At 60.1% G+C, this 10,437-nt stretch overlaps 1 long non-coding RNA gene across 1 annotated transcript; it reads left to right on the top strand.

Moving 5' to 3' along the window:
• Window positions 1-2,597: 2,597 nt before the first annotated feature.
• LOC137203174 (uncharacterized) lies at window positions 2,598-10,076 on the top strand. The gene is made up of 2 exons (XR_010932967.1): window positions 2,598-7,746; window positions 8,164-10,076. It is a non-coding gene; the product is annotated as an uncharacterized lncRNA (long non-coding RNA).
• Window positions 10,077-10,437: the final 361 nt, after the last annotated feature.

The raw sequence follows: 10,437 nt of genomic DNA, 5'->3' as shown, positions 1-10,437 counted from the left end.
GGGAAGTCACGGAGACAGGTCTGCAGGCAGAGCCGGCTGTCCCGAGCAGCTGTCCCGTCTGGCTCGGGGTCTCCCAGGCCAGGGCAGCTCCGTGGTTTCTAGGGTGAAGCCCCCTCACCCTGAGACAGCGCTGCACCTGCCGGGAGACACATGTCCGGGAGACACTCTGTGGCCAGCTTGCGGGAAGACTGGCCGTCCCCTGCGGGGCCTGGAGAGAGGTGGTCCAGGAGGATCATTCTTGGGGATCTGGGGGCCCATGGTGGTGAGAGCCAGCAGCTAACCACGAAAAGGGTGTCGCCGGTCCTAGAAGCCAAGAGGACGGCCCAGAGGCTGCGTCTGGAGGTGAGCTGAGTGGGACCCTCGGAGATCGCTGAGACCGCCGGGCGTTGGGGCCAGTGACTCTGAGAACCAGACCCACTTTCTCTCTGCACTGGAGGCCACAGGTCCCCTGCTGTCTGGGTACAAGGCTGCCTAAATATTGAAAAGTGTTAAATCAAGCTTGCAAGTTGTATAAACTATGCCTTCATAACCACCTGAGAGTCCAGCTTTGAACTTAGAATTCTTGGTTTTTCTAGTCAAAGTGGCAGCAGGGGAGAGACCAGGCTCAGGTTCCCCGTCTCCTTTCCTCAGCCTCGTCCCCACCGACTTGACCCCGGTCCACCTGTCCAGCTGACGCCGCCCTGGCTGTGTGCTCTGGCAGACGGACGACTGGGGAGGGACTCCGAGGGTCTGCAGGGGTCAGGGCGAGGGTTAAGGCTGGCTTGGGGCAGGCCGTTCTCCCCAGGAGGGGCCCTCCCGCCTGAGGCCATGGGGGTCCTGGGGGAGGGGCTGCCCGCCCTGACAGGGGGTGAGCAGGGCCAGGTGCCCCTCGTTTGCTGGCCGTGGTCACTGGTGTTCGGGGCCCTTCTCTCCCCAGGTGCCTAGGCTCAGCGAGAGCTTCTGGAAGCAGCACGCAGGGTGAGGGAGGTGCTGTCTGCGCAGGTCTGAAGGAGGGCGGGCTTGGGGTTGCCTGTAGGCAAAGAGGCGCTGGGGCACAGTGGCCGAGCCTGTGCCCGGCTTACTGCTCCGTCCCTGCCTCGGCTGGAAGGGTCTCCACCCTCTCGGTGGCCCGGGGCAGCATCTCTCCCACCTCCTGGCCACCTGGCCACCCCGTGCCCCTCTGACCATCCACAGACCACTGTGTCCGGACGTCGCCCGCCCCCCGGACTCGCCGCTCCCCAGCCTCCCGACGCAGCTCAGATCCCGCCACAGCGCCCTGGGCACAAGGCAAAGCCCAAGCCAGGCTGACACTCAGCCGTGGGGCGGGGGGACATCGCTGGCCTGGCTCCATCAGGAATGAGACCCAGCTTGCGGAGGGCAGGGCGGGTCTAGGGAAGCAGGTTGAGCTCCCGGCACCCAACAGCCCCCGTTGTCCCAGGGGGCCGCCCAGTTCACTCCCCCGGGGACGGGCACCCGGCCCTCTGAGATGAGCCTGAGAGGGGACGGAACAGGGCAGCCCAGAGCTCCGGGCCGGGGCGCCGAGATGCTTAGTGGCGCTCAGCCGGCCGTTCCTAATTGCCTGTGGAACTGAGGACTGATGCTCAGATACGACCCCAAAAAGTGATTCTACCAAATGGGCTGAAGGTGCCGCTTCCTCTTCCGTCCGCGGTGGGGCAGGGGTGCCGCTCGCACAGACCCCGTCAGGCTGCGTGGGCAGCGCCGATGGGCGGGTCACTCCGGCCTCTAAGGCAGCACAGCCACGGCAGAGCATCCGGGCCGGGGGCAGGGCCTTGGGCAGGACCACAGCCCGGGCCTGAGGCCTCACCGCAGGGCATGTGGTACGGCTGCACCGGGCCTGGCACCCACGCAGCGCCCTCGCGGGGACCTGCCCCGCGTCCCCAGAGTTCGCTGCTCGCCACGGCCACCTGGGCCCGCCGGGGGCCTGTGGGTCGGCTGTTAGCACACAGACCCCCTTGACAGGCTCCCGCGGGGATCTGACTGGGCTTTTCTGCGGGCTGCGTATAACACTTGTGAGTGCGAGAGAGCAGGAAGCACAGGGTCGGGTGCGGGTGGAGAGCTGCTCAGGACGCAGAGCTGGTTGCACAAAAAGTGAAGAAAAAAGCGCCGCCGCCCTCCGCCTCACTTCCGAGGGCTGGAGGGCGAGGCCCGCGCCGTGGTCTGATCGCGCTCCGTGATCTTCGCCGTCAGGCCTCTGGCCTCTGTCTGGGTGACCCCGTGCCAGCCGTTAGCAGCAGTTCCGCATCGAATAGCGGTGACATTGCACGGAGTGCACGCTGCCTGGGGGGTGTCCAGGTGGTGAGGACGCAGCACGGGGGTCCCCGTCGTGGCCCCGCGTGTCTGCACCAAGCAGGAGGGACCAGCACGGTATGCCGGGCGGGGACGTGACGACGTCCACTACGGCAGGATGTGGGAAGCCAGTGGGTAGCCTTAAGCCTGACTAAAGCATCCCGCACCGCGGGGCACAGCCGCCCCAGCGTGGATCCTCCCGTGGGGCCTGGACCGGTGGGCCGTGCCTCCAGGAGAAACCGGGGACGCCGGGTGGAGCCAGAGGCAGCAGACAGCTCCGCAAGGGCGCCAGGCGACCGGGCTCTGCCCTGCCGGGGCAGCGCCAGCGTCACAGCGCCCGAAGCAGCAGGGCAGTTTCAGCGATGGCCGGGACTGGGCAGCTCCGATCGCAGGAGCTCTTCCTCACGTTGCAGCGAATCGCTGCCCTGGAATTCCTGCCGTCGTCCAACCTCTGTCCTCGGGGCAGACGCACCAGAGGACTCGCTTCCCCACACTCTCCTCTGCCCCGCAGCTGCGACCGAGCTCTGTCCCAGTGGCTTCGGTCCAGAGCCGAGCACCGGCTGGAAATTTGATGATCTCAAGACTATTATTAATTTTCTGTGTGGTAATAGATTTCTACTAATGTTCTTTTTAAAAATCTTTATTTTTCAGGGAAAGCTAACCAAATATTTATGGATGAAATGTGAAGCCTGGGATTTCTGTGGCTGGCGGGCAGAGGGCACCAGGCTGGCCGTGGAAGGGGGCCCGTGGGGTCTACAGGGCCGTTCTCTCTACCGTTTCCGTTCTCACTTGTCTGTAATATAAAGTCAGAAGACGGGCCCGGAGCAGACGCTCCCAGTCTCATATCTTGCGTCTTGACTCTGAGAGCCGAAAATGCAGGCTCCTCGGGGCCCCCACACCATCTGGGCTGGAAGGAGGACCACCCAGCCCCCCACGGCCAGGCTGCTGTCGCCAGGCGCCCGTCTCCCACTGACCTTCCAGGGAGGGGCCTGGACCACTTGGCGTCGCCCTCACAGGGTCCCTCCTGGCTTCGCAGCTCTAACTGGATCCGGTCAGCACGGTACCTGCCGAGGGGTTAGGGCCCCAGACTGGTGCCTGGGCCGAGCGTGGTGGCTGCACGGTGGCCTTGACGCTGCCAGCCCAGGAGCGGAGGCCTCGGTTTCCGAGCGACACACGGGAATCGTTCTTTGGGAGGGAAGGGAGATGTGATCGGCGAATAGCCCTCCCAGCACAGGCGTGGAGTCGAGGGCAAGTTCTTGGAGGAGCTCCGCGTGACCCAGAGTGTGTCCACACCAGACACGTGTGCGGCCAGCGTGTGTTCTACCCAAGCTGACGCATGTGTGGACCCTCCCCGTGTTTCTCTGATGTCCACTGCAAGGGTCCCTCCAGGGAAACTGTGGTTGGAGCTGGGGACAAGGGGACAGCCGTGGCGCGTGGAGGGGTGGACGCCCGGGGAGGGGGTGCTTAGCCCAGGTCTAAGCAGGTCCGGCTGCACCTTCCTTGTTCTGCCCACATTCCGGCCGCCTTGGCGTCAACACACCTTGGCCCTGGTAACTGCGTCTCCCCCTCCTCCTCATCAGAAAAGGCCACGGGCAGCCTCCGAACGCCCCTCCTCGCCAGCCAGGGGCTTCCCAACCTTCTTAACCGAGGCCAGTCCCGCCATGAGAAATGGCCCTGCTGTCACAACAGCGTACACGGCACAGGCAGATGGGCGACGACCTTGCCAGGTGAGCGATTCCCCAATAGAAATCAGCGTCTGTTGCAATCGTAGAAATGGACATCTCTATTCCATTTTTTAATGCTAGCTAGGACTCATGACGTTGACTTCACAGCCAGCTAATGGGTGGTGACCGCAGCCTGGCTGAACTCTGTGTACGCTGGCCTGATGGCCGCCGCAGCTGGACACCAGCTCTGCCCAGGACCTGCTGACCCAGGGCGGCCGTCCCCTCCTGTGAAGGTGCCTGGGGGACCTGCGCTCCTTTGCGCGAAGCTCCCCTCTGCTGTGGCCACAGACCAAGACGCCATCGACAGTACAGCAGACAAAGCCCAGCAGAGCCTCAGCCGGCTGTTACGGGTGACTCTGAAAATGTGCTTTTAGTTTTTTAACTGCGTTTTCCAAATTGTCTCCCACGGATCAGGTTACTTTTAAAACCAGAAAGAAAATCAAGGTTAGGAGAGAGCAGGATAAAATGGGGCCACTGCGGAGTCCGCCCACGTTTCACGGGACAGCGGGTGCCCGGCTCGAGGCGAAGCCTCCGTCTGCGAGGGCCCCATCCGTCCCGCGAGGCTGGCCCCGGTCCTGGCACACCTTCCCCCTGGGACGCGATGGAAGAGGAGAAACAAGACGGTGGCCCGGCTGCCCGCCCATGTCCCCCGGCCCAGGCGGCCTCTGCGTCGCAGCTGAAGCCTGGCTGGTGTGAGTCCTCCACCCGCAGGTGGGCAGCGGCCTCCCCTCGCTTTTCCTCGGGCGCCTCTTCACCTCGCCTGCACCCTAGCCAGGCGAGCCGTGTCAGTGCCTCTCAGCCGATCGGAGCTTCAGGCTGCTACCCCACGACTGGGCTCAGGCCGTCTCCGCCTGGAGTCGCGGAGCGCCCGCGGCCACTCGGCCTTCAGTGGCAGCGATGGTGTCGCCCGCGTCCCGAGTGAACGTGCTGCTCCCGGAGCTGAGTCGGCCGAGGGAGTGCTTGGCTCACCCCCTGAGAGCGGTGCACGGAAGAGGGGCGTCTCCGAACCCTGGCCTCGGAGGCAGGAGGGATGGAGGGAGAAAGTAGTGCCGAGGCCCCCGGTCCTGTTTCCCGTCTGTTCTGCCTCATCGTCTGCAGAGGCTGAGAGGACAGAGTGCAGCCCTGACGGTTCTAGGCCGGGACGCGGCCGTGCAGCAGAGGCTGAGAGGTGGCGGGGCAGGGGACCCTAGGGGTGACCAGGACACAGAGAACCTAGCAACAAACACAAGTGGATTGATCTGACTTCATGAAAATTAAGAGCTTTTGTTCATCAGAAGATACCGTTCAGAAAGTGAAGAGGTGCTGCCATGTAGCCACGGATACTGAGGACGCAGAGAACTCTTAGAAACCAACGTGGGAAGGCTGACAGCTCCATCCTCCAGCGTGCAGAAGATCTGAGCAGGCGTCCACACAAAGACGTCGGGCGTCCAGCCAGCATCTGGGAAGGGGCTCGGAGTGACTGGAGGCCAAAGGGCTGACGAGCACGTGGGTGTGGAGCACAAGGGGGCCACAGGCCCGGCGGAGGCGTGAGCAGGCAGTGCCGCTGGGAACCGTCCAGCGGCATCCACGCAGCTGAGCCCGCGGGGCTCTGTGCCCATCTGCTCGGCAATTGGTGCACACCCCGCGGCACGGGCGTGTGCCCACCGGGGATGTGGGGGGCCGTGTTTGTAGAGTCTTGTCTATGCAAAGAGCCAAACGCCGGACACAACCCAAATGCCCACCAGCAGCAGAACAGATCATCAGTTTGGTGTGTCCACACACGGGACACTACACAGCACGGAACGAAACCGGCCCCTTCACACCGCGGGACGGCTCTGACAGGTCAGATGAGAGCAAACAGGCACAGTGGCCCGAGTGTCGGGAGCCGGCAGGGGTGACCTACGGTGACCGAGGTCAGCACAGGGGCTGACTCTGGGTGGGGCTCGGGGCCGCCTTCTGAGGTGCCGAGGACCCTCCGTATCTCGGTCTCGGTGGAGGTTTCAGGGCGGACACTCACGTGAACATTCCCCAAGCCGTGCACCTGGCTGTGCGTCTGTCGTACCAAACGTAAAGCCTCACAGGCCCTGGAATCAGGCCTCCTTGGGTTTGAACCGGGGTCTGACCCTGCTCTGCTCCCGGACTGCCCTGGGCCTCGGTTCTCCTCTGGGCAGTGGGGTGGCAGCAGTGCCCAGCCCAGATGCTGTTGTGAGGATAAACGCGGATCAAGCTTGGAGGCCCGACTGCCCCGCGGAGCTCAGGAAGCGCCGCTGCTCCTCCAGCTGTTCGGTGGTTCATTCTCTCCAGGTGGTCAGACTTGTTTGCCCTGGGCTGGCGCCATGCCCGCCCGTTTCACATTCTTCCCCATCACATGGCCTCGTGGCCTCATGTTTCACTCATGCATCCAACACCAGGTCTCAGGAAGTAGCCCGTCTGCAAGCTTTCTTTTCCGTGCAGGCTTTAGTTGCTGTCGTGTATGGTGCATAAACATTGCTGAAAAACCTGGCACCAGGCACAGCTGCGCTTCCACGTGCTAACAGATTAGGTTGACCAAAGGGTCCCCGTAAATATTAGAAACTGGACACAAAGCTGAGTTACAGGATGAAATTTTAATTTAGAGCCGCTTGATATACTAACGATTTCTTTTCAGCACGGAACTGAGGAGTGTCCTACCTCTGGAGAATCGAGTTGTATCCATCTCCGGAAAAACTCAGAGGAACGCTTCTTCATAATTAACAGACCAAGATTCAAGCCAGCACGTTTCCAAGGTCCAAACAAACACCCACGTTAATCAGCCCAAACAGAGCGACACAAATCCAGTAAGCAGGGCTCCAGAAACCCCACGGGGTCAAGGCTTCCGACGGAGTCTCCTCACATCCCCCAGGTCTGCTTCGCGCCCGTGCAGGGGAAACGCCCGGCTCGCATAGCTGTACCAGCCTTGCGTGGGCTTTTTGTGGCATTTGCCGTGAACCTTATGTTGTGTCTTCAGGTGTGTTTTGACCAAACAGCATCAAGACGTTGGATAAGAAACGTTACTATGTTTCCACCCCAGGATTCCGGGAACAGTCACCCCTGCAACCCCTTACTCTTTGGGGAACTAGGTAATTAGTCCTAAGTCCCGTCGACGGTGAATAGAATGAATGTGTTCTGTGTAAACGCACACACGTGGGAGGAATGATGTCTGCAGCGTCCTTGTATTTGAAGCTGCGGATGAACAGAAGTGGGCGAGCGGGAGGCCCCTTTGGGCCCCAAACGGCGCCTTGATGACGTGACTTCCGGCTTTTTCGGTTGGGCACCTGGGGAGGCACTGGCACAGGCCATCGAGACGAAGGGAACTGCACTCGTCCAGGCCGGAGCCAGACCCGCTGAAGACAGAGCATCCCCAGCCCTCGCAGGGGCCCCAGGGAAGGGGGCAGCGGCGGCGAGCGCAGGGCGGACGCTGAAGGTGCAAAGGGCGCGCGTCACGCGCCAGTCTTTTATGGTAGCTTTTGGAAGCCACGGGTCACTTGACCATTGTAAATGTTATGCTCATTATGGAGGGTAGCCCTTACAGCTGTCACGGTCACGGTGTGAAAGCTCACGGGAGTGGGAGGCCGGGCTCTCATTTTCTGTCAACCTGGGTATCTGTCTCCTTCCTGCACTGGAGATGGGTGAGAACAGGGTGCTCAGCCCCCATCTTGGAAGCCGACGTCCTGGAGGCCTCAGCAGATGCCATGGAGGGTGACCTGCCACGACCGACGGCCCGCGTCCGGGAACAAAGGTGCGTGGAAGTTGCACGGGCCCAAGAGCGCCGTCCCCCTGGGTGAGGGCGGAGCAGCGTGGCAGCAGCGTCCTGCTGGCGTGTGCGCTTGGCCACTGGACACGAGACGGGAATTAACGTCCTGCAATTTGTCGTCTGGCGGGGCGCTTCGATACTTGAGAGACGGGATGTTTATTTCAGAAACGCTGTTCGGCCATCGGCCCCATTCTCCACTGCTCTAATTTCTCCCAGAATTATAATTAGGAACAGTGTAAGCGAAGGGAACGTGCAGTCTCGAGCGCCCCAAAATGACTCAGCTGGAGCCCACTGGGTCCTCTTTCGGGAAGTGGCCCTTCCACTCGCTGGTGAGCTGACCTTGCTGCAGGGCCTTCTTGCTCTTTCCTTCTCTCTTTCACCACTTTTCATCTTCCCTCCTAGCGCTGACTGTCTGAATCCAGACCCGCTGCCTCAACCCCTCCTTCCCAGCTGCCTCAGTGAGACCCACAGATGGATTTGAGAGAGGATCAGGCACTCCGTGCTGACCACGCAGGGCTGACCGGCACCGGGGACGCTGCCAGGCCGCAGGAGGTGTCTTGCTTGCCATGGCCTTTGGAGAGCACCACGTAACAGAAATTGCCCGCCATGCGAGAATCTGCACCGTGGAAATTGGACAACTCAAGGCTTTTTTCTCCAGAGAGCCGATGGCTGAACAATTTCCAGCTCTGCTCTGCCTATAACATGAGAGGAGAATAGACAGAAAAGGAAAAGAGTAGGAACACAGACAATGTAGGGGGCAGGGGAACAAACCCTAACGAATATTCAGAAAGATAGAAAAAGACATTTGCAATCACACAGGAGGGAGAGGCTAGGTTAGAGGGATTATTCAGAGTTTAAGAAAGAGCTCTTGGAAATTAGAAAAAATGAAGCACAAATAAAAATTCAAAGGAGGAGCTGGAGGTAAAACTGAGATATCCCGAAAAGTGGAAGAAAAATACAAAGAGGAGAAGAAAGAGATTCAGTGAATTAAAAGATCAGGGCCGCCCCGGGGGCGCAGCGGCTGGGAGCCTGCCTGCCAGGGCTGCCCCGGGGGCGCAGCGGCTGGGAGCCCGCCTGCCGACGCAGGGGACGCAGGTTCGTGCCCCCGTCCGGGAAGATCCCACGTGCCGCGGAGCGCCTGGGCCCGTGAGCCATGGCCGCTGAGCCTGCGCGTCCGGAGCCTGTGCTCCGCAGCGGGAGAGGCCACAACAGTGAGAGGCCCGCGTACCGCAAAAAAAAAAAAAAAAAAAAAAAAGATCAGTCCAAGGGGCCCAACATCGAAGTAAAGGAAGTTCAGAAAACGGAGGGCAGGATACCATCAAAGAAACCATGCAAGATGCTTCCACGGATGGAGGCGTTTCGTTTCCAGACTGAAAGGACCAAGTTCCTGGCCCTGTGAGTAAAGCACGCCTGCTTGGAGACCCACCCTCGGGACATTTTGGAGTTGAGAACTCTGAGATAAAGACCCCAAGAGCTTCCAGAGAGAACGTGCGACTTCCAGAGGGTCAGGAACGGGAAAGACACTGGCATCTTAAATAGCAACACGGAACCCAGGAGACGGTGAGAAATGCTTTACTGTTCGTTCGGGAAGATAATTTCCTACCATTTTAGGAACTGCTTTATCGATCAAGCGTGAAAGAAGAGATATTTTCAGACAGGTATGGAGGCTCCTAGAGGATGTGCGCCAGCAACCTGAGAGCGTAAATCATGGAACAGGAAGCCTGGGGCCAGGAACCACGGCGCCAGCACAGGTGGGAGGCTGAGGACTCCGAGGACCACGGGAGAGGGTGTCCTGGGTGACAGTTTTCCAGTGGCCAGATTCACGTGTGAGAGCAGAGGGTACAGGTGGGTACCCCCAGGGAAAACCTGGAACCGGTACAAAGTCTGGTGTGTCTTGCTGTCCAGGGAGATTAGCGCCAGGGACACAGGCCTGTCTCCTGCGGTTTCACTGTCCTAAGCCCGTGGCCCTCCTCTGTGGTCTAACCCCTGCTGCCAAGCCCACCGCCCTTCCCGCCCACTCAAGGGCAGACCTGCTGTGAAGGAACCTTGGATATTTACCCACATGCCCCTCGACAGTTTGCTACAAAAGGCATCTCAAGGAAATTGGAGGAAGTGGGATATTGAGGGTGACTCTTACCTTAGCTGGGTATGAAAGTGGTGTTGGGGTGACTTTAGGAACAAGCCCTCACCTGTAAGAGGCACAAGCTGAAGTATTTATGGATGAAACGACATGATGTCCGCGATTTGGTTCAGACTCCAAGTGTATTTATTCATATTATGTAAACTTGTTCAGTTTAAAAGTAAGTTTTTAAAAAGTCATAGCACGTGTCTTGTCTCGTCTAGAAGAGGAGGGTGGTGATGCCAGGGAGGTGGCGGCCGTGCTGCCCGTCCAGGTGTTCCCCGTGGCATCCATGTGGACGTAACAAAGCCACCCCCGGGGTGAGTCACCTACTCCAAGTGCGAGGAGGCAGGGGAGGGCGTGTGTGAGGCCTCAGAGGTGAGGGTTCAACGCCCCGAACCTTCACCTTCCATAGTAGGACGTCAGCGGATGACACCTAAGTCTGAAAAATCCTAAATTGGCAGTGAAACACGTTTTTCAAAAATTGCAGGTAGAAATGAAAAGCAAGTGGAAAGAAATGGAATGGGGGCCTTTGGGGGGCGAGAGGCGGGGTGTGA

This window comes from Pseudorca crassidens, chromosome 12, assembly GCF_039906515.1.
Source record: "Pseudorca crassidens isolate mPseCra1 chromosome 12, mPseCra1.hap1, whole genome shotgun sequence".
In the NCBI taxonomy this organism is placed as follows: domain Eukaryota; kingdom Metazoa; phylum Chordata; class Mammalia; order Artiodactyla; family Delphinidae; genus Pseudorca; species Pseudorca crassidens.
This window is presented reverse-complemented; position numbering and strand designations above follow the sequence as displayed.